The sequence below is a fragment of the Melitaea cinxia genome, chromosome 24, assembly GCF_905220565.1.
Source record: "Melitaea cinxia chromosome 24, ilMelCinx1.1, whole genome shotgun sequence".
Classification (NCBI taxonomy): Eukaryota; Metazoa; Arthropoda; class Insecta; order Lepidoptera; family Nymphalidae; genus Melitaea; species Melitaea cinxia.
Window position 1 is genome coordinate 373,411 of NC_059417.1, and position 26,599 is coordinate 400,009.

The 26,599-nt window shown below is 34.5% G+C and overlaps 1 long non-coding RNA gene across 1 annotated transcript; it reads left to right on the plus strand.

The window, feature by feature from the left end:
* The first annotated feature begins 7,316 nt into the window (after positions 1-7,316).
* Positions 7,317-26,238, plus strand: LOC123665551. Its single transcript, XR_006745067.1, has 3 exons — positions 7,317-7,326; positions 17,951-17,953; positions 26,115-26,238. It is a non-coding gene; the product is annotated as an uncharacterized LOC123665551 (long non-coding RNA).
* Positions 26,239-26,599: the final 361 nt, after the last annotated feature.

Below are 26,599 nucleotides of genomic sequence, written 5' to 3' on the forward strand. Positions count from 1 at the left end.
TTCTAAATTTTTTACCTGCTTTAGTTTTAAGTGTCATTGAATCACAAATTTTTGTCTGTAATGCATTTTTGTTTATAATTAGTTTTCGCTTTCAATTTTTTACCTATTAACTATTTCAAGTGTTTGTGTTTGGCTTAGGAGCAATTTTCTAAGCTACTCTTATGTGCAAGATTCAAAACTTTTCTGTATTTTATTATAATAGAATAATAAATATTAATTTTAGAATTTCTCAGTATTTATTTGTATAATATGTCTGAAACGTTTTATCTCTTCCCTTAGTTTTTCTGTTTATTGTATCCACAGTTCTACATAATCCAAATTTTTAATTGACTTACAATATTATGTTTATCTTCTATTTTATCTATTTATTATTTAAATCAAAATCAAAATCAGCTTTATTCAAATAGTCCCCAAGAGCACTTTCGAATCGACATTTTACAAATTAAAACTTTAAAAATCAATTATTATTTTTGTAGAAGTAAAGCTACCACCGATTCGGAATGTAGATTCTGCAGAGAAGAATCGCCAAGAAACTCCGCAGTTACTCTTTTGAAAAATAATATATAAACTGTGTTTTAGTACAAAATTAGTAACATCTTGCATAAAAATCTGTTGTTAATTATTTAATTTCTGGTACCGGAAATCTGGCGTTTATATCTACATAAAAGCACATTATAGAAAGGATTAAAACAAAAAGGGTTCAGTTGAATAAACAAATTCATTAAAATTTGTGTGGATTATGAAACAAAACAAAACTATTAGTACCTACTCACCACAGCTAAAATGATATGGAATGAAATGACATGTTGTGTACTTTATATATTGCGATGGTCTTGAAACGGTACGAGGTATTTTGCTAAGCATTGACCTATTAAAGGAAGAAAAATTTCAAGTTATATGAAAAGTAGTAAAACTAAAAACAATGTGTATGTTAAAGTAATATTAAATTGTAATCCATCTAAATCGCCATATATATATAAATATACATTCTGAAGGATATTTGGAGCAATTACGTAAATCCATTATATAGCAGCTTAATTCGTCCTAGTATATTTAAGTAAGGTTTTACACAACAGTGAAACACAGGCTGTTACTGCATAACACAGTACAGAAATTATAATTTAATTACAGCTCGTACTGTAATGTAAGAGCGCCCTGGATGTTACGTCGGTATCACGCTCGCTTACTGAATAAGTTCGCTTAATGAATGCAGATAACAATACATTTAAGGCATCATTGCCCTGTAAATGAAACAATTATTTTAATGCAATTTAATAGAGTGGCTATTATCAATGAAAAATATCTCTGTGGATAGGAAAATATTGTATTGTATTTACATATTACGTTTTTAACTGAATACATATATATCTATCATACTAATATAGAAAATATTTAGAATTATTTAAATATCTTGAGAATTAAATACGACTCGATGACACCGACTGTGTGAACACCATAGGCCACGCTACGCTGCAATTCTTTTGAAGTGTGCCAGAAAAACCGACAACATCCTGATTACGTGCCACGATTTACAAAAGCCTGCTATGATCCACCACTACCATCTGTACACGATGGCATTGGCCTGTAGTGGGCCAACATTTACCGTTTGTTTACAAGCATAGTCCTAAAAGTTCAGTTAATAAGTTTTTTTCGTGTTTACAACTTCATAAAATGTTACAACAATAAACGCCTGCATTCAGCCGAATCTTATATCAAGTAGATTAGTTGTAAAAAGTTTGAAATCAAAACAATAATTTCATTTTTTCAGCGCGTTACTGGGTCGGACTTATATAACTAAATCTAACTTATGGTTGATATCACTTTCGAGACGTTTGTGTTAAAAAAGAACCGGGCAAGTGCGATTCGGACTCGCGCACCGAGGGTTCCGTATAAACAAAATTATCAAAAATATTGTAACAAAAAATTTATGACTTTCGCAATTTTTCCTTTATCTGTGCTATAAGACGTTGCTTCGAACCAAATAACAAGATTCTGTTTAACGGGAAGTACCTTGTATGTTGTAGAACATACATAAAAAAAATATATGCATATATACGATCGAATTGAGTTTTTGAAGTAGGTTAAAAAACAGTACGGACATTTAAAGCCCGTGCTAAAGCAGTAAAAAATATTTAAAAGAAAAAATATGTAGGTATATGTAAAAAAAAACAACGAAAGACAACAATAATACATCGCGAATTCTTGAAAAATGAACCGTATTATTGACTTTAACCACATTTGCATATTTTATCTACAGGGAATCTCGGTATTGCAATATTATCTATATTTATGAGTATTTGTTCGTTTCTATCTCTCTGAGTTCTAATCTCAAAAATTAATGAACCTTTTTGATTGATGGCACACTAACTTCCTCTTTGTTCTTCCGCTGCACCTAACAATACTGACGCGGGAACAATTCTATCTGTCGGATTTAATTTTAGAAGGGCCAATGCCCTTAAAACGTTTCGAAAACTGAAAACTGTCGTAATGTGTCGGTTTAGTGGCGCTGCATTTCATACAAGATAAAACTTAATTTAGTTGACAGGTTTTTTAAGTTTACTCGTTAAGAATTGATTTCCATAGGGGCCCCCATCGCCCCCTCTATGAAATAAATATGAGGAGTAAAATCTACTGAACGAATGACCTCGTTACGTTTCTGTTAACGCCATCTATCGGAACGCAATAAGGTTCCTATAGATGGCGTTATTCGATTCGCTTATTTACTATTTGATATGGTATTAATTTTTAGACTAGTAAACTTTTTTGTACCTATTTAGACAGTCGATCTGAAGGAGTTAACTCTTGTCGTGCGTCGGAGCTCACACACACACACTTTTTTTAATAGTCACTACGGAGTTTATTGTCGATTCTTATCCGCATAATCTAAGCTCCGAATTGTTAGTAGACTGCACGTCAACTATAGTTATTTCGTCTAATCTAATTGTAAAATGACGATTCAAAAGTAAGTACTTTAAGGCTAATCGAATAAAACAATTGTTGATTTCGATTTCCTGATTTTGATAGTCTTTATATGAGTTTTAAGAAGAAGGATTTTCATAAAGTGCGAAAACATGTTTTACGTAAATTTGAGGAAAATATTTTTGAATTTTAGCGAACAATTTAAACCATTTTCTATTTATGTCGACAGTTACTGTTCCGTCCTGTACTAAAACTCGTACTTTATCACTAAAACTTCGCTGTCCGCCTGTTATAGGTCTTTATATTTGAAACCATCAAATTTTTTATAGGAATATATTGAAAATTATTTTAAATTAAAACTGTTATTTGAATCTTTTTAGTAATAAACTTTTCTATAAAATATATATTTTATAGATACTACAATGACGATATATATAAAATATAGCTTATAAGTAAGGCGATTCTGGTATGATTGAGTGAGATAATTTGTCCAAGCTTTCACATTTATAATACATGTAAGTTTTTAACCGACTTCAAAAAAGGATGAGGTTACTCAATTCGGCCGTATATATATTTTTTATTTTTTTATTTATGTATGTTCGGGGATAACTTCGTCGTTTATGAGCCGATTTTTATAATTCTCTTTTTGTTAGAAAGGATATATCCCAGGGGTGGTACCGTGATAAGGAAACAAGGATCTGATGATGGGATCCTAGAGAAATCGAGGGAAACCCTCGAAAATCGTAGTGACGACTAGTGCGTTTGTTAATTGTTTTCGTCAACTTACGTTGTATTACTTGTCAATATGATTGAAGTCCGTTTTTTTTCACAATTATTAAATATCATGAATCTATTGTGGTAAGCCATAGCAGGGTATCTTATTCAACATTTGGAGTAGCCCGACTGTAGGACCGTACTGCCGATGTACCTCTCGTACCTCAACCTTACATGACAAGATCAAAATCATAGTCAAATATCTACTTTCTAGTAGTTTGTAGTCAATACAAGGCAGCAAAAAAAAAACCATTGTCGTAAGTGATTATTCTAGTTATTGTTATTTAATTTAATTCTAAAAAAATACAAGGCAGCCAGAGCTCCTGGGTAAAGTCGTTGACAAGGTCTGCAACGCGCTGCAATGTAACCGCTTACGATCAGTTAGACCAAATGATTATTGCCATCCTTGCGGCTTTATTGTTTAAGACAAAATTGTGTTTTCTTCAGATATTGCAAGCGTCTTTAGGCAGTATTCGAGTAAAGACGGATCGTATGCTTGTTTTCTATCTTGCTACGAAAATAATCTCCCAAGTAAGGAATGACGAGAAGCCATTTAACATTATTGTGCAGCATAAAATTCGTACAGATAACAGAATGGAACTAATGACACTCGCCGCCATATTTCTAATCCCCGTTGTCGTTGGAGCAAAATTATAAAAACAAAAGCTAGAAGCGAAGTTAATTATTTCCAGCTAACTATCTGGACTACGTCTGTCTCAAAGGTTGGCTTTATGAAGTATAAAATGAAGCGGTTCATGACTTTGGTATATACCATGTTTTTAATTTAATTGTATTTTTTATGTATGTAGTTTCCTTCCTTCTCCTGCGTGGAGAAAAAAGCCTATGCCCATTTGTGGGATATTACAGGCCGAAGCGATGTAGCTTCATAACTTTTACTGGATGAACCGATTTTGACGATCCTTTTTTTTATTCGAAAGCTGGCGCTTGTCGTGTTGTTCTATTTAAACATGAGCGTGTTCTGACGAGGAATTTTTCAGTTATCTCTAACATGCGTATTTATGACTATTTTCGACTACCCAATGATGTTCCCTTTTTTAACCGACTTAAAAAAAGGAGGAGGTTACTCAATTCGACCACATATATATATATATAATAATAATAATAATAATAATAATAATAATAATAATATCTTTATTCATGAAATCTGTTTACAATAAAAGTTACACTGAGTCTTCCCAATAAGTTATCGTAGATACTTGTTGTGGGAATGACTCGCAACTTCCCAAGTCTTTAACTAAGATTTCATACAAACGGCAACAATATGACACGATTTTATAAAAAAAACAGAATTTTGTTAGAAATTAAAGTGCGCTTTATAAGTGAGTGAATGTGATCAAGAATGTGTTTGTGAGTGCGTGCGTGCTTGTGTGTGTGTGTGTGTGCGTGTGAGTGTGTGTGTGTGTGCGTGTGAGTGTGTGTGTGTGTGTGTGTGTGTACGTGTGTGTGTGTATATACATGCAAATACATATACTCATCTAGTTATTTACTTTACTTTTTTATGCTATTCTAACCAACAATTTTTCAACATCCTCATATGTTAGATCCCTTAACCACTCCGTTATAGCTTGTTTACACTTTCGTAATGTCATTGGATAAATTTTTAGTTTTTAATTAATAGAATTGTATACGTAAGCGGATTGGCTATCGTACTGACGTTTGGCAAAGACCGTTCGACAAGAATATGACGGTGCAACTAAGTCTTTCCTACGTTTTAATACCTTGCGATGGTCATAAGGCAAATTTTTGTGACATTTTAGTGTAATGTTTAGTATGTAAAGCTTTCTTACTGACAACAAGCCACTAATCTTGAACAGAGTATCAGTAGGAAATCTAAGTGGTTTACAGTACATCACCTTAACAATTGATCTTTGGGCTCGTTCAATATTTAGGAAGCTGGACTTATTGGCGCCTGCCCAGACCGTGATACAATAGCTTAAAACTGATTGGGCCATGGCAATGTAAATCTTATTTAATAGTTCAACCGCCATTACATCCCTCAATGCTCTAAACATCCAAACAAGCTTCCTAATCCTGCTCACAGTTGCTTCAATGTGGGGCTGCCAACTTAATCTCTGATCCACTATTATACCTAAATATTTCATAGACATCACTTTCTCAATATCCGGGCAGTTGCAATCTATTGGCATTGTATCGACATTTGAACAACTGTGAATTCTAACGCGGAAGTCCGCTCCTGGTTGAGAAGCATTATTAGGAGCAAAGCAAATATATTTTGTTTTTGTTATATTTAATGTCATAAGATTATCATCTAGCCATTTGAATACTTTGGTTAAACCTCTGTCACTACTAATTCCAACATCCTTCCACGACTTGCCAGTAAAGACGATAGCGGTATCATCGGCATAGGAGATGATCGTTCCCCCGACGTCCCGTAAGTTGCAGAGGTCATTTATATACACCAGGAAGAGCGTCGGACCAAGAACACTTCCCTGCGGTACCCCATATAGAACGGTTTCTTCATCACTTATGAAATTATCAATTTTTACCATTTGAGTTCTATCAGATAAATAACTTCTAAAAAGAGACAAAGCGACACCACGTATTCCTATATTCTCTAGCCTCTGTACAAGGATTGGGACAGATACGGTGTCAAATGCTTTTCTTAGGTCTAAAAACACATACATATATATATATATATATATATATATATATATATATATATATATATATATTATGTATGTTCGGGGATAACTCCGTCGTTTATGAATTGATTTTGATAATTCTTTTTTGTTAGAAAGGAGATATCCCTAGTTTGGTACCATGATAAGGAAACCAGGATCTGATGATGGGATCTCTGAGAAATCAAGGGAAACTCTCGAAAATTCGCATAACTTTTTACTGGGTGTACCGATTTTAATGATTTTTTATTTAATCGAAAGCCGATGTTTATCATGTGGTCACATTTAAACAAAGATTTGATGACAACTTTTGGAGTAATCTTTGATAATGCCTATTTACTTGACTATTTTTTCGTCTACCTACGTTGTATTACTTGTCGATATAATTGAAGTCGGTTTTTTTTTCGTTTGCCTGCAAACACAATTATGTTACTAGTGTTTACTCAATGTAATGTTTAAGTTTATTTGTTACATTATTGTTTATCCATGTTCATTTAGTTAAAAGCGGTTATTTTATTTATTTGTAGATCTATACAAATAAATAAAATAGTTTGATAGAAAATACAAATATAATGCCATATATTAAAGGCATTTTACCAGCTGATCCTATTTATGTCTTTCCTTGTCCTTTTTTAGCATGTTAAGACTTCGATATCCTTAAGTTGTCGAGTTCACAACATGTAATATGTGGGCGACGCGCTTAAGGCGATCCCGATGTTCCATAGATACGGTAACCGCTTATGATCAGATAGCGGTCTATCTACGCGCGTTCGATACCATAGTGGTTTAGATAAACTAACTGTGCCCTGAACCAGTATCTAGTTCCTGAGAACATTTAAACGAACAATATATAAAATTTTTACCTTTATAATATACATAATTTTATTTCTTATTTTCACGGATAAACACATGAGTTATATTTTCTTTGTGTCGTATCAGTACAAGTTGTGTTTGTTGAAGTTATACTTCTTTTGTCATGTTAGAGAAAAATGATGAGAGTAAATATTTACGATGCGCGCGCACACCGTTAAGAAAATGACCAACACCCTATAGTTAGCTATTCAACGAAGAAGTTAGCAACGTGAAGTTAGCTAGCCAATGAAGTATAACTTACGTTTTCTTAATAACTTATATTTAATTACTAAGTTACTTATATTTACTTATAAGTACACACACTTTTTCAAATAATGATACATTTATAGAGATGTTTTATTTTATTTTATGGAAAGTTTGTTTATCTGAGTGTCTATTTCTATGAAACACTAATATAGTTGATGCCTGTGCCTAAGACAGTAGAATTAATATAATAATTGTGTTCGCTCGTAAACGAAAAAAAAAAAACAGATTCAATACATCGATAAATACAACGTCAGTATACAAAAACGTTAAGCCGTCGGTCCCGGTTGTTATCAAGTACACCTGATAGCGATCGTTACTCATAGTATATATCCGCCAATCCGCATTGGAGCAGCATGCTGGATTAAGCTCTGATCCTTCTCCTACACGGGGAGAGAGGCCTATGCCCAGCAGTGGGATATTACAGGCTGAAGCGTAATACAAAAAATAGTCAAGTAAATATGCGTTATCGAATATCACTCAAATAATAGTCATCAGATCTAAATCAAATTTAATTAAGACTACACTCAATTAGATTTAAAGAGAACCACATGCCACGCACAAACTTTCGATTTAAAAAAAATACCGAAATCGTTCTACCCATTCAAAAGTCCTGATGTAATATTAAAAAAAATACAATTGAATTAAGAACTTCCTCCTTTTTTTGGAAGTCGGTTAAAAATATCTTAAAAATATAATGTAATGTGACTTATTCATATTCAAATTAAAGAATTATTCGTTTCAAGTGAATTTGGTTTGTAATTACATATTATGTGTGTGTATATAAAGTAGCTTGTATATTGTTCTGAATCTCCAGGTATCTACGTAAGACATTTCATAGCAGTCAATTAGGTAGTTACAAACACCCAATCACCCATACACATGTCTATCTTCATATACCTATAATAATAATAATATTAGAAAAAAAAAATCCAAAGTAACACAAACGTCACGAGTGATGAGGGTACGCCCGCTGTGACCGCACCTAATCGTTGATCAGACAATTGAGGTTCGTTATTCCTAAAATTGATCGTATAGTAGTAAAATAGTCATAAAATAGTGCGTCACACATCATCAAAATGTATCGAACGACTGGACCATACCGTATAATTCTTTGTTTCGTATCTGTGATATTTAAAAAAGTGTGTATGTCAGTTTCGACGCACGACTGGAGTTTACTCCTTCAGATCGACTGTTTAAATAGGCACAAAAAGTCTTACTAGTCTAAGAAAAAACAATACTACATCAAATGGTAAATAAAAGAATCAAATAACGCCATCTATCGGAACCCTATTGCGTTCCGATAGATGGCGTTAACAAAAACGTAACGAGGTCTTATATGAAATTCAATACTTAAGGAGTAAATTCCAAAAAATTTATTAATCTTTTTCTCGCATAAGACATTTATGATAAAACGTCGCATTAAGGGCTGGTAAAACAAACTCAGGCTAACAGCTCATTTCAAGACAAGTTAATTTTTTAAGTAAACCGTAGTAAAATGCGATCGTAGATTACTATATAATTTATTAGGGTATTTTGGGCAAAAACAGTGAACTCACAATCATCTTTATATTATATAACCTAGTAGCTACATTTAAAATAATTGTGTTTGCATGCAAACGAAAAAAATCGACTTCAATTACATCGACAAGTTGTACAAGGTAAGTAGACGTCACTACGATTTTCGAGGGTTTCCCTCGATTTCTCTGGGATTCCATCATCAGATCCTGGTTTCCTTAACATGGTACCACACTTGGGACAACTCCTTTCCAACGACAAATAATTATCAAAGTTGGTTCATAAACGACGTAGTTATCCCCGAACATACATAAAAAAATATACGGTCGAATTGAGTAACCTCCTTTTTTGAAGTCGGTTAAAATATAATACTTAAAGTACTATTGTAAACTTTATTAAATAGTTTACATTATTTAAAAAGGTGTGTGGCTACGGCACTAAAGAATTTAGCCACCCCCTCTCTTCCCGTGGGTGTCGTAAGAGGCGATTAAGGGATAACAAGGTTCCACAACCACCTTGGAACTTAAGAAGCCGACCGATGGCGGGATAACCATCCAACTGCTGGCTTTGAAATACACAGGCCGAAGACAGGCAGCAACGTCTTCGGTGAGACAAAGCCAGTACTGCGGTCACCAACCCGCCTGCCCAGCGTGGTGACTATGGGCAAAACACATGAGTTCACGTTATTTTTGGCGTAAACTTGTGGAGGCCTATGTCCAGCAGTGGACTGTATAGGCTGTAATGATTGATTGATGATTGATTTAAAAAGGCTCCACAAGCACTTAATTATAATTTTACTATAATATTTTATTTAATAAAAACTATTCCTAATTTAGAAATGATCATATGGCTAAAATAAATTTTACAAAAACTCATAACTTATTCTTTCAAAAATTGTTTCTTTTCACAATTCGAATTTCTAATTAATAGTGCAAGCTTTGCCTAGGTTGAGAGTGTGTGAGTCTAATATTATAATTCCTAGGTCTAGATTACGTTGCTAAAGGCCTAACGGACTGGCGTAGCGATTAGGCCTCATATTAGCATGAGAGTAAAGTGATTACGGGAATTCTGGTTTCCATGATATGAGACAGCCTGATAACAGGCATCCTTATGTAAATTATTATTTGGTAGCTTAGTAGTAAATTTTAATATTCAGGATTTGAATAAATTTGAGGATTTTAAACAAGATGCAAATATTACGCACACAAATATAAATACATAGTTACATACACAAATTTGAAAATGCGATTTGTTTTTTTGCTCCTTTGAAATGAAGACATTTAGAAGTTTTTATTCCGATATTAGCGACCCGCCCCGGCTTCGCACGGTTGCAAAAACTATCAGTGTTCCTCTATTATATTATGCATGTATTATACATATAAACCTTTCTCTTCAATCACTCGATCTATTAAAAAAAAACCGCATCAAAATCCGTTGCGTAGTTTTAAAGATTTAAGCATACATAGGGACAGAGAAAGCGACTTTGTTTTATACTATGTACTGATTCCAGAATGACTTTTATTTGGTTATTTTTTTAATTCTAAATTTAACCTACTTTACATTTTTGTGTAAAAATAAATTATATAAAAGTGTGTGTGTGTGTCAATTCACACACGGCAGAAGTGAAACTTCTGGAAAGTAGGCAGGCAGGCCCTTGCGATTTGAAAAATGAAGAAGGTCGTAAGCGCCACGCAAAACGCATCGCTTACGCGTTTTGATCAGTAATGTATTCTATCTCATTTTCAACTATACATTTGTTTCTTTTTTTATAGTGACGCAATTTCATTTCACAGCCATTTAACCCCCCCCCCCATAAGCTATATTGACCTTACCACACCACAAGAACACAACACTCCTTGAAAGCAGTATTATTTAGCTGTGATCTTCTGTAAGGTCGAGGCACTTGCCCAGATCTTAATCCAGATTGTGAACAGGGTATTACCTGCTGTCAGTATAAATTTGAGGTCAAATGGTAACACATTAAATATATACAGTCGAATTGAAAACCACCTTTTTTTTTCTGGAAAAGGTTAAAAAACTAACTGAAATAAAACATTAAACTTATTATGATGGCTCATTATATATTCTCCCAGAGTAACCTATTCGTGACATCTCGCTGAGCCGAGCCGATCTTTGCCGTAGAATAAGGTTATACATTTCTACCTATGACAAATATAATTTACGAAGATTATTCACAATTACTATATGAGAGCTACAATGTTTTAAAAATAAAATTTTTATGTACGTAGTTAACCTCAGCCTAGTCATCTAATATAATGAGTAGAGCATTGAGAAATTCTGCATCCAGTTCAAATTAATGTCGCAGCAAAGACCTCATTTACAGAGCCATCAAGCATTTTTTTTTTATTACTAGGTCGGCAAACAAGCGTATGGCTCACCTGATGGTAAGAGATTACTGTAGCTTATAGACGCCTGCAACACCAGAAGCATCGCAAGCGCGTTGCCGACCAAATCCCCAATTCTCCCCAGGAGCTCTGGTCACCTTACTCACCAACAGGACCACAACACTGCTTGAAAACAGTATTATTTATTATGATTAACAGTATTATTTATGGTCTTCTGTAAGGTCGAGGTACTACCCCAGTCGGGCTGCTCCATATTTTGAGCAGGAAATTTCTGCTGTGCCCTACCTCAGTTCATGTAATGGGGATGTTTAATTTTTTTAGTTAAATTAAAATGAATTTTACAATTTCACATCACACAAATTGCTACACATAAATAAAATCATTACAATGAGGATGACAAACGCCATTAAGAGGAAAAGTAAAAAAAGAAGTAAAAAGTAAAGGAGTAAGTAACATCAAAACCGGTAAACCCACTAAATAGTAATGAAGTAACTACACATAAAAAAACGTATAGTAGAATTGAGAACCTCCACATTATTAGAAGTCGGTTAGAACGCAGAAAGAAAATAGAAAAGCTACAATATAAAATAAAAAAGCAAATGTCCACTGTTGCCCACCGTACCAATCTAGTTAATTCTGAATTAATTTCGAACTGAAATGAGCTCAAGTCACTTTCAAATTGAAATTCTCGTTCTTTGAATTATATCTCTTAGAATTCTTTGCGTAATATTTTGATTGAAACTTTTGCTTGTCTGTCCGAATCAAATTATTATTACTGTATTTTTTATCTGATGAAAGTACTACTAACAAATTAATAAATATCTACACAATATACACACGGTCGTCTTTTCCTAAATTAAGCAACTTAATGCTTGTGTTATAGGTAACAGTTGACTGGTATAGCTACATATTTTTATTTTTCGATAAACATACTTATAAATATTACATATAAAAATAAATATATATATTACACTCAGACTCGGGGTGGGAATCGGACCCACAACCCCCGGAGCAGAAAGCAGGGTCACTACAAACTGCGCCAACTGGCAGCATAGTAATCAACGAATATGGGGTGGGTGGTGGATGCATTTGTAGTAAATTAGCTAAGCATTCTTTCTAATGTTATAATTAGTTCCACTAAAGTTCAGTTCTAGAATAAAAATATCATACAAATAAATCGAAGTTTGATGATAAAATAGAAAAAATATATATCAACTATTTAACAAGTAATCTCACCTGTACCTATCAATCTCCTTTGTTTATTGATCATCCTGAGGGACATTCGCGAAGTAATACGATTTTCGCTACAAACATTGAAAGCCATTGACTAAAATGAATAAATGAATCAAAAGTCGATTTAAAAACTTCGGAAAAATTGGTTCTTAGCTCTGTGAAGTTGTCTGAAATTTAGAAGTTTATCGCGATCAATTACGAGATCAAAGCTTTATAAAAGGCTTTTTATGAATATTTTGAGGACTTTTTCATAACAAAAGACTTTATATTTAATAGAGTAGATAAGTGAGTTATCTACAAATAGAGTTTGGGTGCATTATTCTCTAAACGAGTTTTTTAATGGTACCATGGTAACCTCGTTACCAAATTTTAACCAGATTCCAGTAATGATAAAAGTAGGGTTATGTTATAGACATGAATGTATGAATGTATGTTATTTCTTATTTTCATCTTGACTCCTGAATGAAAAGCAACTTTTACGTTAGTCTTGTTTAACCAACATTCATCATCAATTCAGCCTAATACAGTCCACCGCTGGACATAGGCTACATAGGTAACCAACGTACAACTATCTAAAGAAACCAAGAGTTTCCTTCAAATTACAAAACCTTATGATTGCTTGATTGTCCTTGATAATTATCCCCACTGGTTCAAATTACAGTAACACCCTATAAAATACGTATAAGAGAAAAAGTCTTGGGGTTGATGACCTTAACATACGGAGAAAAGGCAAAAAGGTGAAAAAAGAGATTCCAATCATTAGAAAAATCTTCTTCATATTGGCAGGTGTCTAAATTACAGGGCAATGACTTGCATACCTTTAACTTTGAGCGTATTAATCAATCGAATTCATGAAAGCCTTGAAAACGGAATAAAGGATCTGTCTCAGATAAGGCCAATTGACAAATTTTTCTTTAGCCTGAGATATTGAGAGTTTCAAAATCTGTTAAAAATATTGAAGGACCACAAACCTAATCCAAAGATGTCCACGTCATTTAAAATGATATTTTTTGAAACGGTTTAAAAAACATACTAATCAATGTAAGAATCATGGCAAAGCACCTAAAAGTGAGTACCAATACCAATTATTATCTTTTTAAGGAATTCTAAACATTTTTGAATATCAGTCGTGTCGGTCAGTCGGAGACGCGGGTTCGGACCCCGCTGGAGCGGTCAATTTTTGATATGATATTCAAAAATGTTTAGAATTCCTAATGTGTGGGTATCACAAAAATAAAATCTTAGATTTTTCAGGAATTTTTCAATATACAATAATTAGGAAAATAGTACCTGTGGTTGATTTCAGACATACGTTGACACTATTAACGCGATGATAGTCAATAGATGGGTTTCAACTAATGTGTTTCAATGTTTCAATATTTTAGCATCCGAAATTTGTCATCAGTATTGAAAATGACAAATTTTAAGACAAAAAATATTTCGAAACAATAAAAATTGAAAAAACTATTCATTCCGCGTAGTAAATAGAAAATATTTCCTGATGTATTGAATACCAATTGGAGATGGATAAACGTAGCGTTTACGTTGTTAGAATTCATATAGTCTTGAATAGCTTAGATATGGTTCACACAGACTACGGTTCGATTTACTACAAATATAAAAGAGCTGATGATGATGCGCTTAGTTTCTATAATGTTTCATGCGTTTCTTTTGATAAGGTCTTTTGAATGATGAAAGTTACTACTTCCGCTTGACTGTGACAGCGATCGAAATTTAAAAATATTAAAAGAGATAATTAAGGATTTTGTTTCATGTCAAATACCCAAAGGTTGTCTGGAAGTGATCGCTCTTTCAGCGATAAGACTGCCTTTATTCATCTTTCATTTTATGTTATTTGTAGCTGCTGCCCGCGACGTCGTCTTCGTGAACGCTATACAGCACCTAAAACACCTACGATTATACCTTTTAAAATAACATTCATTTACCCGTTTCTTCTTTACATTTCATATCTACAGAAAAAAATCATAGATGGCGCTGCTTTAAAATTGTCTTGTCTACTTATCGTTTATATATATATATATAACGATCATCTATGTATGTTATACAATAGAATACATAAATGAATATATTCTTTGAATTGAACAGAAGAGTTTTAGTAATATGGTGTCATTGTCACCCTTTGGGCACGGAACCGTAAAAGGATCAGTAGTCCTGCCACCGCGGTCAGTATGGAATACTCATTACAATGGGTTTAATACTTGATAAGGATTTAATACAACGTGAGAGGGAATTATGTGTGCTTTTTGATGACTCTGTTTCAGATTTTGATGTTAATAAAAAAGCTTAAGAGAACTCCCACTGCTGGGCATATAGGTCTCTTTCCGATGTAAGAGAAGGATCAGAGCCTAATCCACCACGCTGCTCCAATACGTCTTGACTTGGGTGCACAATATGATATTGCTCTTACAAGCTCGGGAAAATCCGCGCGGCTATGGACTATGTCATATTATAATAAAGAAAAACTAAGTATTTTGCGACGTTCTTCCAGTGTCAGGAAGGTTATGTCGGCGGCAATCTTTAGAATAAGATAGGAAAGGTTGTCGAGTTTCGATTCCTGCTAATATCTAATATATAAAATTCTCGTGTCACGGTGTTTGTAGTTAAACTCCTCCGAAACGGCTTGACCGATTCTCATAAAATATTGCGTGCATATCGGGTAGGTCTGAGAATCGGCCCACATCTATTTTTCATACCCCTAAGTTATGGAGGGGGGGGATTAAGAGGGGTAATAAAATATTATGAAATTTTGTGTGCATATCAGGTAGGTCTGAGAATCGGCCAACATCTATTTTTCATTCCCCTAAATTATAATGGGGGGGGGGGGGGGGATTGAGAAGGTTAATAAAATATATGGCAATGGCCTTTGCGGGGTGAGCTACTAACAGAATACAATTCAGTTCCGAGCTCTTACTCTCTCCTTTTCACTGTTTCTTAACAATAACTTATCTTTATTAATATCTTAGAAACTCTATGTAACATTTGTATATTTAATGCCCCTTTCTTGTACAACCTGTATGAAGTACGAGTACACAATGCTTTTTACCAATATATAACAGAAGGGTTCGGTTTTCTATTGGGAAATAAAACTCGTATCGATCATACGTCAGGCGAACCGCGCCAAAGTTAAGAGTAATTGATTGAGGACTTCTAATGATAGATAGTATTTATAATTGTATTATGTACCTAAAAAGTTGTATTTTTGGATGGAAAAAAGTTACGAAGTCAATTTTTTTTCGGGTTGGGTAGCCCGCACGATGAATAACATTATGTTACAATCGACCGAGGAAACATTATGTTACCGAGGAAGGCTTATAGGCTATGTTTTTCCTCGAATTAACGCGCGGAAATCAGCTATCATGTAAAGATTAGTGATGATAAAAAGCAGATCAAATTTAACTGTACGCGTTCAAAACGTTATTGTGATTGATGTCAGGAATACGTACCTATGAAAAACATCGTAAAAGGATTTTTTTTCATCCTATAAAAACTGGCTTCGCTTCCGAGCGTAAAACGCGAATAGAATGACTAGACACAGTCATAACATTTTTATTGTGCGATTGAGTTTTTTGCGGCTATTTTAATGTCATGACAGTAGTCAGGAACAGTACACGTTTCTTTTAATACTCCACATAACGTTTTAGCCTGTAATATCCCACTACTGGGGATAGGCCTCTTTCCCTATGTAGGAGAAGGTTCAGAGCTTAATCCACCACGCTGCTCCAATGCGGGTTGGCGGATATATTCCCTACTATGAGTAACGATCGCTATCAGGTGTACATGATAACAACCGGGACCGACGGCTTAACGTGCTCTCCGAGGCACGGTGGGGAGACCCACAAGGACTGCACAAACACCCAGACCACGGCAAACACCTGTATGGCCAATACAAATGTTTGTCATGTGCGGGGATCGAACCCGCATAACATAAATTATATATCATTTTATAGATAATTGCTTGCTCTACCGGCATCCACAACTAAAAAATAAATATTATTGATTTTGTTTTTGTAAATTAATTAAATATTAAATTATATATATGACGACTTTAATTTTGAAACAATGTCAACATGATTGACGATCGGTAAAATTTTTACTTATTTAGTGCGAATTATTCGTACACGCGTATTGTTAGTTATATTTATAATATATTATTATTACTACCTTATTTACCATATAACTATTTTAGATGATTCCGAAATAAAAGCTAATTTATAAGAAATTGATGGAAAACGTTCGAAATAGCCGATAAAATTTGTAGACAATCTCGAGGAAATAATAACTATAATTAAATAAACTATAAATAAACGTGGTCCAATCTAAGAATTTATTTATTTAATAAGTAAACAAAGTCTAGAATTTACTAAAATACAATATTATATATAATTTAAAAGAGCACAGAAATTTGATTTTGTCAGTGTAGATAAGTAACTCATTTCACTGTTATCTATTGCATCAGAAATGACCAGTTACGTTACAGAAAAGATTTTAATATCCCATGGGCTTAAAACAGTAGCAACGGTCACAGCACTGGCTTGTTTCTGTTGCGCTGGCGGGTGCCGGTTCGATCCCCGCACATGATAAACGCTTGCATTGAAACCATGAGGGTCTCCCCACCGTGCCTCGGAGAGCACGTTAAGCCGTCTGTCCCGGTTGTTATCATTTACACCTGATAGCAATCGTTACTCTTAGACGGGAATATATCCGCTAACCCGCATTGGAGTAGCGTGGTGGATTAAGCTCTGATCCTTCTCCTGTATGGGGGAAGAGGTCTATGCCCAGTAGTGGGATATTATAGGCTGAAGCGTTAAATATTGATTATCTATTCTGTTAGAATTAGGTTTAAGCTTCATGCAATTCGAAGCAAGTGCTCGATCAGCAAAGAATTATCAAAATATATTCCTCTGAATCTCAATATCGTATTCTAAAAATGTAAATTTCCATTAGAAAGGGTCGTCTTCAAACAAGTGATTTGGATTTAAAAAAAAAATCCGCTCAAAGCGGACCCAATTATCAGATCCAATTGCTCGCTTATTGAGTGAACGTTAAATTTCTTCGAGGGCTGCCGATCAGAGCCAATTGCAGGATACGTGTCCCGTATTAGTCGACACTATTTTTTTGCTCGTGGTTTCACTTGCCTGGATTACACAATCAGGCTGTTTCTATTTCTCTCGTTATCAAAATGAAATCAAAATAGATAAATTTGTTCATCATCTTACAAATTAAAATTTATAATTGTATTTCTTTTAAATAATAGTAAACACAAATATGAATACAATATATGAAACAGCAGGGTGTGTTGTATCTTGAGATATAAAGTCACCTCGATGAGAATTGGAACAAAAGAAAGTGTCGACTGGAGCACAAATAGGTACGTAAGTGACTGAGCATATATCTTACCTTAGTTTTACTTCAGTGTTGGTACACACACGTGCAAGAATGTATGCTTCGATTACTAATGAAAATCCAGTAGGGCCGTTTCAAACTCCTCACAATGGAGTTAAATTTAATAATTAATTACGTAAAGACTGAAGTGAAGCAGCGTGGTGGACCAAGCCTCAATAATTAAGTATTGAACTAAGTTATCTGTTAAGTATCTTTATGGAGAAAGAGGCTTCTGCCCAGCAGTGGGATGTTAGGGGCTGATTTGTGATCTTGATCGGGAACGCAAAGTTCTGACACTTGATCTAGTATAGAGGTGCATGTGGGTGCCCATACACTGGCGTTTGATTCCCGCTCGGAGTGGGTATTTGTATTTGTGTAAATATTTCTAAATTATTTCTTTTCGGTTTGGATGTCTGTCCTCATGGGTCTTCCTACCGGGCCTCAGAGAGCACGGTAAGCTGTCGGCTCCAGATGTTATTACAGACACTTGATAGAGATCGTTACTCATATTAAGGAATGTGTACGCCAACTCACAATGCAGAAGCACGGTGGTTTAAGCTTCGATCATTCTCTGATGTCTAGAAGGATGCCTATGCCTAGCAGTGGGATATTACAGGCAAACAATCATAAAGGGAAAGCCCTGGTATGAGCACATACATAATTTACATTCTTTATAGTATTAAAAGTGTACCTTTATAAGCCTATTCTCCAAACTTAGATCGAGGATGGACAAATTAGCGCAGTTGTAATGCGAAGGATCCTAAGATTTGAGAGTTGTTCAAGTTTGTTCAACTAATCATAATTTGCATTAGGGTAACTGGATTATTGTCCTCATTTGCATTAGGACAGGATTCTGGAACATTTGTTACTCTTTAGCACAAAAACTATTGAGATTTCGATGAGATTTGCTTTGGAAGCCCACATTATACCCGAGAGTATTTTAGTAATGGACCGGGACGTGAGAGTGCCACGGTGCTTGGTAAATTTTCTTTACTTGTGGGTAAATTCCTGTCTTATTATAATTTGTCCGTTGAGTGAAAAATTACGTACAGTTGGAACAACTAGAATTTCTAGCTTTGATAGAATACATATAAATATGTTGGACAAAAAGAGCGAGCTAATTCCGGAGCCTTATACTTGTCTCAAAATTAAATTTATGTACTTGAATTAAGCTCTCTGAATACTTATCTTTCAAATACTTTTCTTATTCTAGAGCATTATATTAAATATATTTATATTCATTATAATACACAAGCTGAAGTCGGGCAGCAGCGTCTTCGGTGCGACAAAGCCAGCCCTGCGGTCACCAACCCGCCTGCCCAGCGTGGTGACTATGGGCAAAACACACGAGTTCACGCCGTTTTTGGCGCGAACTTGTGGAGGGTTATGTCCAGCAGTGGACTGTGATAGGCTGACATGATGATGATGAATGATGATATTAAATATTGTTAATTTTTACCCTAAGAAAGATTCTTGAGGATTTTAAGAAATTTATTGAAGCTGTCCAAAGTCTGTGACAATATGACTTCACTCGGGTGTAATAAATAGTTGCAATAAATTTCATTTTTTTTATTTAATTTGTTTGGCATCACTAGTTGGTAGCAGCCCTCGACATGACGCTTGCATTCAAATAAGAACGCCGCTTAATTTTTTTCGTCCTGAATGGAAATGTGAGTGGCCAGTGTTTTATAACGATTGAACGATTGAATGATTGAGGAGCATTATTAAGTTATGAGTTAATGAAATTGTGTAAGGAGAGTAAGGAAAAGAAATAAGTATAATACAATTATCCCACAACCTTAAAAATTTGTGAGAAGCATACAAAGAAAAAACTCTGACAGTACTCCTAGTGTTGGCGTCCATTAGCTACGGTACTTACCATCAGGTAGACTAGCCCGTTGACGCAGTTTGCAGTGATCCTGGCGCAGTTCTGCTCCGGGGGTTTTGGGTTCGATTCCTGCCTCGAGTCTAGGTGTGATAGATATTATTTAATTATGCAGTGGACTACAATAGGCTGAACTGATTGACTGAAGTATATACATCTTTATCAACTATGTGATCCTGCAGCATCCTCAGAATAATACGCTTTATCCATTTATTTATTTTTAATAAACACTTTTTTATGTTGAGACAATTCCAAAATTGTTTGTGAAATTTATTATACATGCGAATACTATAATCCAGAAAGGACACGTTTGCTTTGCGGAACAGTAGTAGTTTACGAAAAACACATAATTCTAATAAATTAGGACATTTTTATTCTTTATTATAGATCTACTTCCTATGCTTGATTGCTCTGTAAATGAGGTCTTACATTAATTTGAATTGGATGCAGAATTTCTCAATGTTCTTCTCATTATGTAAATGGTGATTATAATAATTTCATGTTATTAATATTATCACCATCATCATCACCACTTCCTATCGGAGTCCACTGCTGGACATAGGCCTCCACAAGTTCGCGCCAAACATACCGGTTTTTTGCAATCCGTTAGCTCAGCGGATTAGTGGGTTTCTCACACTACGTTTACCAACACGCGGTCTCCACTCTACGACACATCTTCTCCAGCAGATCGATCCTACGAGACCCACGCACGGCGACCGCCCCACTGCCACTTCAACTTGCTAATTCTGTGGGCTATGTCAGTTACTTTCTTACTACTACTTCCTATGTGAAACCCAAAAGTTAATTTCTTATCCAGGTAAATACCTAGATCTCTCACCTCAGAAAGACGGTCAATAATTGTGTCATATAGTTGATAATCGTATTCAATAGATATTTTTTTACGTGTGAATGAGATGATGCTGCACTTTTTAACATTAAGTTGGAGCAAATTGTCGCTACAATACTCGCATAGTCTGTTGAGGTCTTGTTGTAACAGTAAACAATCCGACTACTCAGAAATTCTTCTAAAAACCTTCAATTCATCTGCAGACAATAATATAGAGGAGTGCTCAAAAATTTTACGAATATCATTTATGAAGATATTAAAAAGCAACGGATCAAGGTGAGAGCCCTGAGGTACACCTGATGAAACCGGAGTAAATGATGAACAAAAGCCCCGTATCGTCACTGCCTGACTCCTGTTTCGAAGATAAGAAGATAACCACCTAAGTACGTCACCGTGTATACCAACCTGTTCTAGTTTATTTAAAAGGATGTTATGGGATATTTTGTCAAAGGCCTTAGAAAAGTCGGTATACACGACGTCGACCTGGCCACCACCATCCATAGCCTCAAGTACGCGATAGACCAGCTCACACACATTCGATTCGACTGATCTTCTATCAATAAAACCATGTTGTTCATCTATTGGTATACCCCGTATGATGGGATAGATATTATCATAGATAATTTTTTCGAATATTTTAGCTACTTTACATAATTTAGATATCACCGTATAGTTTTGAATGTTATGTTTATCTCCTGATTTAAATATAGGCACCACAAACGAGCATTTCCAAATAGTAGGCATGGAACCAGAACTCAAAGATTTATTAAAAAGAAGAGAAACAGGATAGGTTAAGTATTATAGCATTTCTTTAAAAATATAGGCGGTATCATATCGGGACCATATCCTTTATTGATATCCAAAGACTTCAAATATCTTTTGACAGTAGATACTGATAGGTCTATATGGCCGATATCCAAACCAACGCAGCCATTATTCTGTCTTTCAGATCTTATGTTTGCCGATCGATCGCTGTAAACTGACTTAAAGTAATCATTAAACAATTATATATTTATATATTTACAATATATATTTGTACTTTAGGTAGGTACTAATAATTTTTATTTTTTGGTAGTAATAAACTTTGGTTTTAATTATTGATCTTTACCGACATAAGATTTTCAGTCCAGAGGCTTAACAAAAAAAAAAAAAAACAATAAAAGAAACTATTCACACACTTCAATAATCCAATTATTATTCAACTACAATATTAAAATTTATCAACGAAATAACGAATGTTGTTTACGAAAGCAAGTGACGACTAGTCGCGGCGCGGATTCGTGGCCATGGAAATGGAAATCGCTTACGCTTAAGCTCGGCACTCGCGCGGTTGCCCGTGATTTTTCAAGGTATTTTCACTTTATTTATCGCGCATTTTTGTAATTTTACCTAAGAACTATCGAGACTAAAGACATGATCGACCCCCTCTCCCCCTAAATCGTCTTACGTAATAAATAAACCATACTTATTGTCTTTTACACGATATAACACGAACGGGTCACTTTTAAGTACTCTGCATTTGTTTATTGATAAGCCATACCTAATTACTTATGACAGGTCACATTCACACGAGACATATTAGGTATACGCGTAAGATCGATTACTAGGCGCGCGCGCGGGAAGATGGACGTACTCCGGCGTACAAACCTTATGGCAGCGCTCGCCCAACTGACCTAGTGACCTACTAATCGAATTTAGGGGGGAATTAGAATTGGCGGGGTTTGCGGGGGTTGCGGGGGTTGTGGCGGGCGGCGGCAAGCGGCACAGTACAAGGCCAAGGCCGCAAGCGCCGCCGTTATGGCTGAAAATTAATGTGTCTACATTTCATTTATTTAAATTGAAATGTGTGGGAATTTTGTCAAAAATTAAGTACCTATTTTTTACATAATGCGAATGAGAATCATGTACCAAGTATCCTCTGTAAATATTGATAGTAATTCACCAGTCACCCTGTATTTTGTATATATATATATATATACGGTCGAATTGAGTAACCTCCTCCTTTTTTTAAGTCCGTTAAAAATAGAGAAGATCCGATACATATAAGAAACAATTATTACAAAATAACCGTAAAAAGGAAATAACATCCAGAAATAAAACCTACTCTATATATCCGAGTTTTAAATTTTCTTTTGATTTTCTCACTTACAATATAAGTTAGTGTTCTTTAGAATCAATTTTCATACATTAAAGTTTAAGTTGCCATTACTACACGCCACTTCTATCGCTTTCCGTTTTAGAACGAAAGTGTGTCACTTAAGTGCCACATAAAGTCAACTTACTCAAAGTTACAGTTTCAGAATATTATTATATATAGCAGAACTTGATTTTAACAAGTTTGCATGTCGCTCTGACCAGAGAAGTTTGCATGTCGCTCTGACCAGAGAAATTTCCAAATATAAAAATCAAAATACAAAACCACATTATTCAAGTAACTAACAAAAACTCACGACACTCTTAAAATAAACTTGGTTAATAAAGTTGGATCTTGATCTAAAATTAAGAAATAATATAACTCCAACAAATATAACATACAAACTTAAGATGCATTTCTTGAAAAAAATTTAACAGTCTGTATCAATATTGTTATGTTTAACATGTTTGTATATGTATATTATGTATATCCAATAATATAACAAAAGTAGATTTTGCGAAACTTGACAAACAAATGAAAGAAATTGATTTTACCCCCATTTATTCTATTAAGGACCCTAATATTGCTGTTGACACTCTGGTGAATATGCTAAATAGTGCTATTTCTAATAGTACCAATGTTATTAAACTACCTGCTAGAAAAAAAATCATAAAACCCTGGATTACACCTGGGCTCTTGCGATGTATACGACACAGGGATTCACTACATAAAAAATTAAAAAAGTCGCCCAATAATAGTATTCTCGAAATTAGTTATAAACGATACAGAAACTTTTGCAATAAAATTTTAAAAAAAGTTAAACGACAGTACGATACCGATGAACTTACTAAGGCTGGAAATAATTCTAAGATTCTCTGGGACAAATTGAAAAAGATTACAAATATATAAAAATCACAACATTCACCAAATCACCTACTGTCTCACGCCGAATCACCCTCACAGACCTGTAATCACATAAACAATTTTTTTGTTGAAACACCAAAAAATCTAGCGGACAAAATCATCTGCAAAGACCCATCGTCTCAACCTATGTGCATACGATATACCAGACTAACAAACACCTTTGTTTTAAATGAAACGGATCCTAAAGAAATCATGGCTGTAATTAACTCTCTAAGAACAAATGCAGCGACAGGATGGGATGGAATTTCACCTGCTACTTTAAAAAGATACTCTTCATTACTTTCACCAGTGTTATGTTATATTTTCAACTTGTGCTTCCAGACTGGCATTTTTCCGACAGCATTCAAAAAGGCAATTATTCATCCAATTTTTAAGGGAGGTGATGTAAAGTCTTTTAATAATTATCGCCCTATAGCGGTTCTTACTTCTCTATCGAAAGTTCTCGAGCGTTTAATAAATAATAGATTAGTAGATTTCCTTGAAAAGTTTAATTTGATTTCTCCACAACAATTCGGTTTTAGACGGAATAGAAGTACCTCTGATGCAGTTCAAGACCTTATGGACTTCATCATTAACAAATTAAATAACCACAACAAAGTGCTTACCATATTTCTTGACCTTGCTAAGGCTTTTGACACCATTCCTAAGTCCAAACTGTTATTAAAATTAGACATGTTGGGAGTAAGAGGTTTACAATTGGACTTATTCCAAAGCCACCTGACAAATCGGACACAAATGGTTAAACTGGGTAACCATATTAGCAATGAAATTTCAATAACCTGTGGAGTGCCACAAGGCAGTATTCTTGGTCCTACGTTGTTTTTAGCCTACATAAATGATTTATGTAATTTGTACACCCCTAATTCAAAAATAGTGTCTTTTGCTGATGACACAGCACTAACTTTTTATGGAAACTCGTGGGCTGAAGTTCAGATTATTGCTCAAAACGGTCTTAGTTCTGCATATGATTGGCTTCTTTCTCATACTCTTACATTAAATACATTAAAAACAAAATTTATAACTTTTTCTATTTCACCAAAATCACAACCCCAAACTCCTATCATATTAAAAGCTCACTCCTGTCACGCATACTCACAAATAGACACAGCATGCAAATGTCCTCTCATAGCCACCGTTGATAATATACGATACTTAGGTATATACATAAACAAAACTCTTAACTTTAAAACACACATTAATCTTCTTACAACTAGGGTCAGGAAACTAATTTATATTTTTAAAAACCTACGACATATTGCCAACTGTTATGTAATACGCACAGTCTATTATGCCTTATGTCAAACAATTATTACCTACTGCATTACATGTTGGGGTGGCGTTGCTTCTTCCGCAATAAAACCGCTGGAAATAGCCCACAGAGCAATATTGAAGGTAGCCACATTTAAGCCTATTATTTACCCAACTACAGAACTTTACAAAACATGGAATGTTCTCAACGTCAGACAGCACTATATTTTACAAACTATTCTTATGCAACACAGAAAGACCCCCTTTATTCCGATCCAAAAACGACGAAAAGACAAGATTTGTACTATCCCACAGTCGAATTATGCCTTCACAAAACGATTTAATTATTTTCTCGGGCCATATCTGTATAATAAACTAAATATAAAATTACCTATCTATTCCTTACCCTATGCAACTTGCAAAAGAACCGTCCGTTCCTTTCTTCTTTCTAAAACTTATGACGAAACTGAAGAACTCCTTAAACTGATTGCTTAATTCGGTCACCATGTAGTGCATCCACCAAATTTCCTGATAAAAGACATATCAGCATACTTGCACACACACAAACATACACAGAAACACAAACATACACACCAACACAAACATACACATATACCAACACACACTTACATACACGCACACACAAATACATATTGGTAACTCTTAGTTGAAATCATGCAGACATATCTGTTACAAAATTACTATTTTATTTCATTTTTTTTTTAATTTGTTTTTTGTTTTTTATTATTTCACTCTTAACCTACTTAATATTAAAAATTATGTATGTTATCTTTTGTAGAATGTAATGTAACTTTATAATCTATAATGTAACTTTGAACTCTGAACAACTCGTGACAAACTAATGAAAAGTAAAAATTGTAGAATTCTTGGGAGGCAAATCTCTTCTCCTTAATACAGATAGCTCAGCTACCTAGCTAGGAGAAGTAGAGATCAAAATAGTAATTGCTTTCAAATTAAACCTAGAAACTGATTGTTCCTTTTTTGTCACTTGTTACTTGAATATGTTGTGTAAATACGGAAATAAAAATATTTAATAATTAATAATATTTATATTATATTTACCGAGCTGCCCGGCCTGTCGGATTTCTTTTAATACTACCTTCATAATTATGTTGTTTTGTTTTTGATAAAGAACTGTGTTGTGATTCTTGTGTTACGAATGATTGTTGAATGACATATTCCTATGTAAACCTAATCGGTTTTTTGTGAATGTGTAATTTGTAAATTGTTACATGTTTGTATGGTAATAATAAATAAATAAACAAAAAGTTATTAATGGTGATTCCCGTCTTTCTATATGGTGCAGAAACATGGTGCACGTACAAATCAGATGTGAAAAAGCTTGACACTTTTTACCTAAAATGTCTGAGATCTATTATGAGGATCAGATGACAAGACCATGTGCCAAATACCGAGGTCGTACGTGGTTCTGAAATGTGTGGAGTGGAGGCTTTGCTTATCCAGAGACAGTTGAGATGGTGTAGGCATTTCCTTCGTATAGATGACCGCCGTCTACCCAAAGCAGTCTTTTGCTCTGAGATGGCAGAGGGT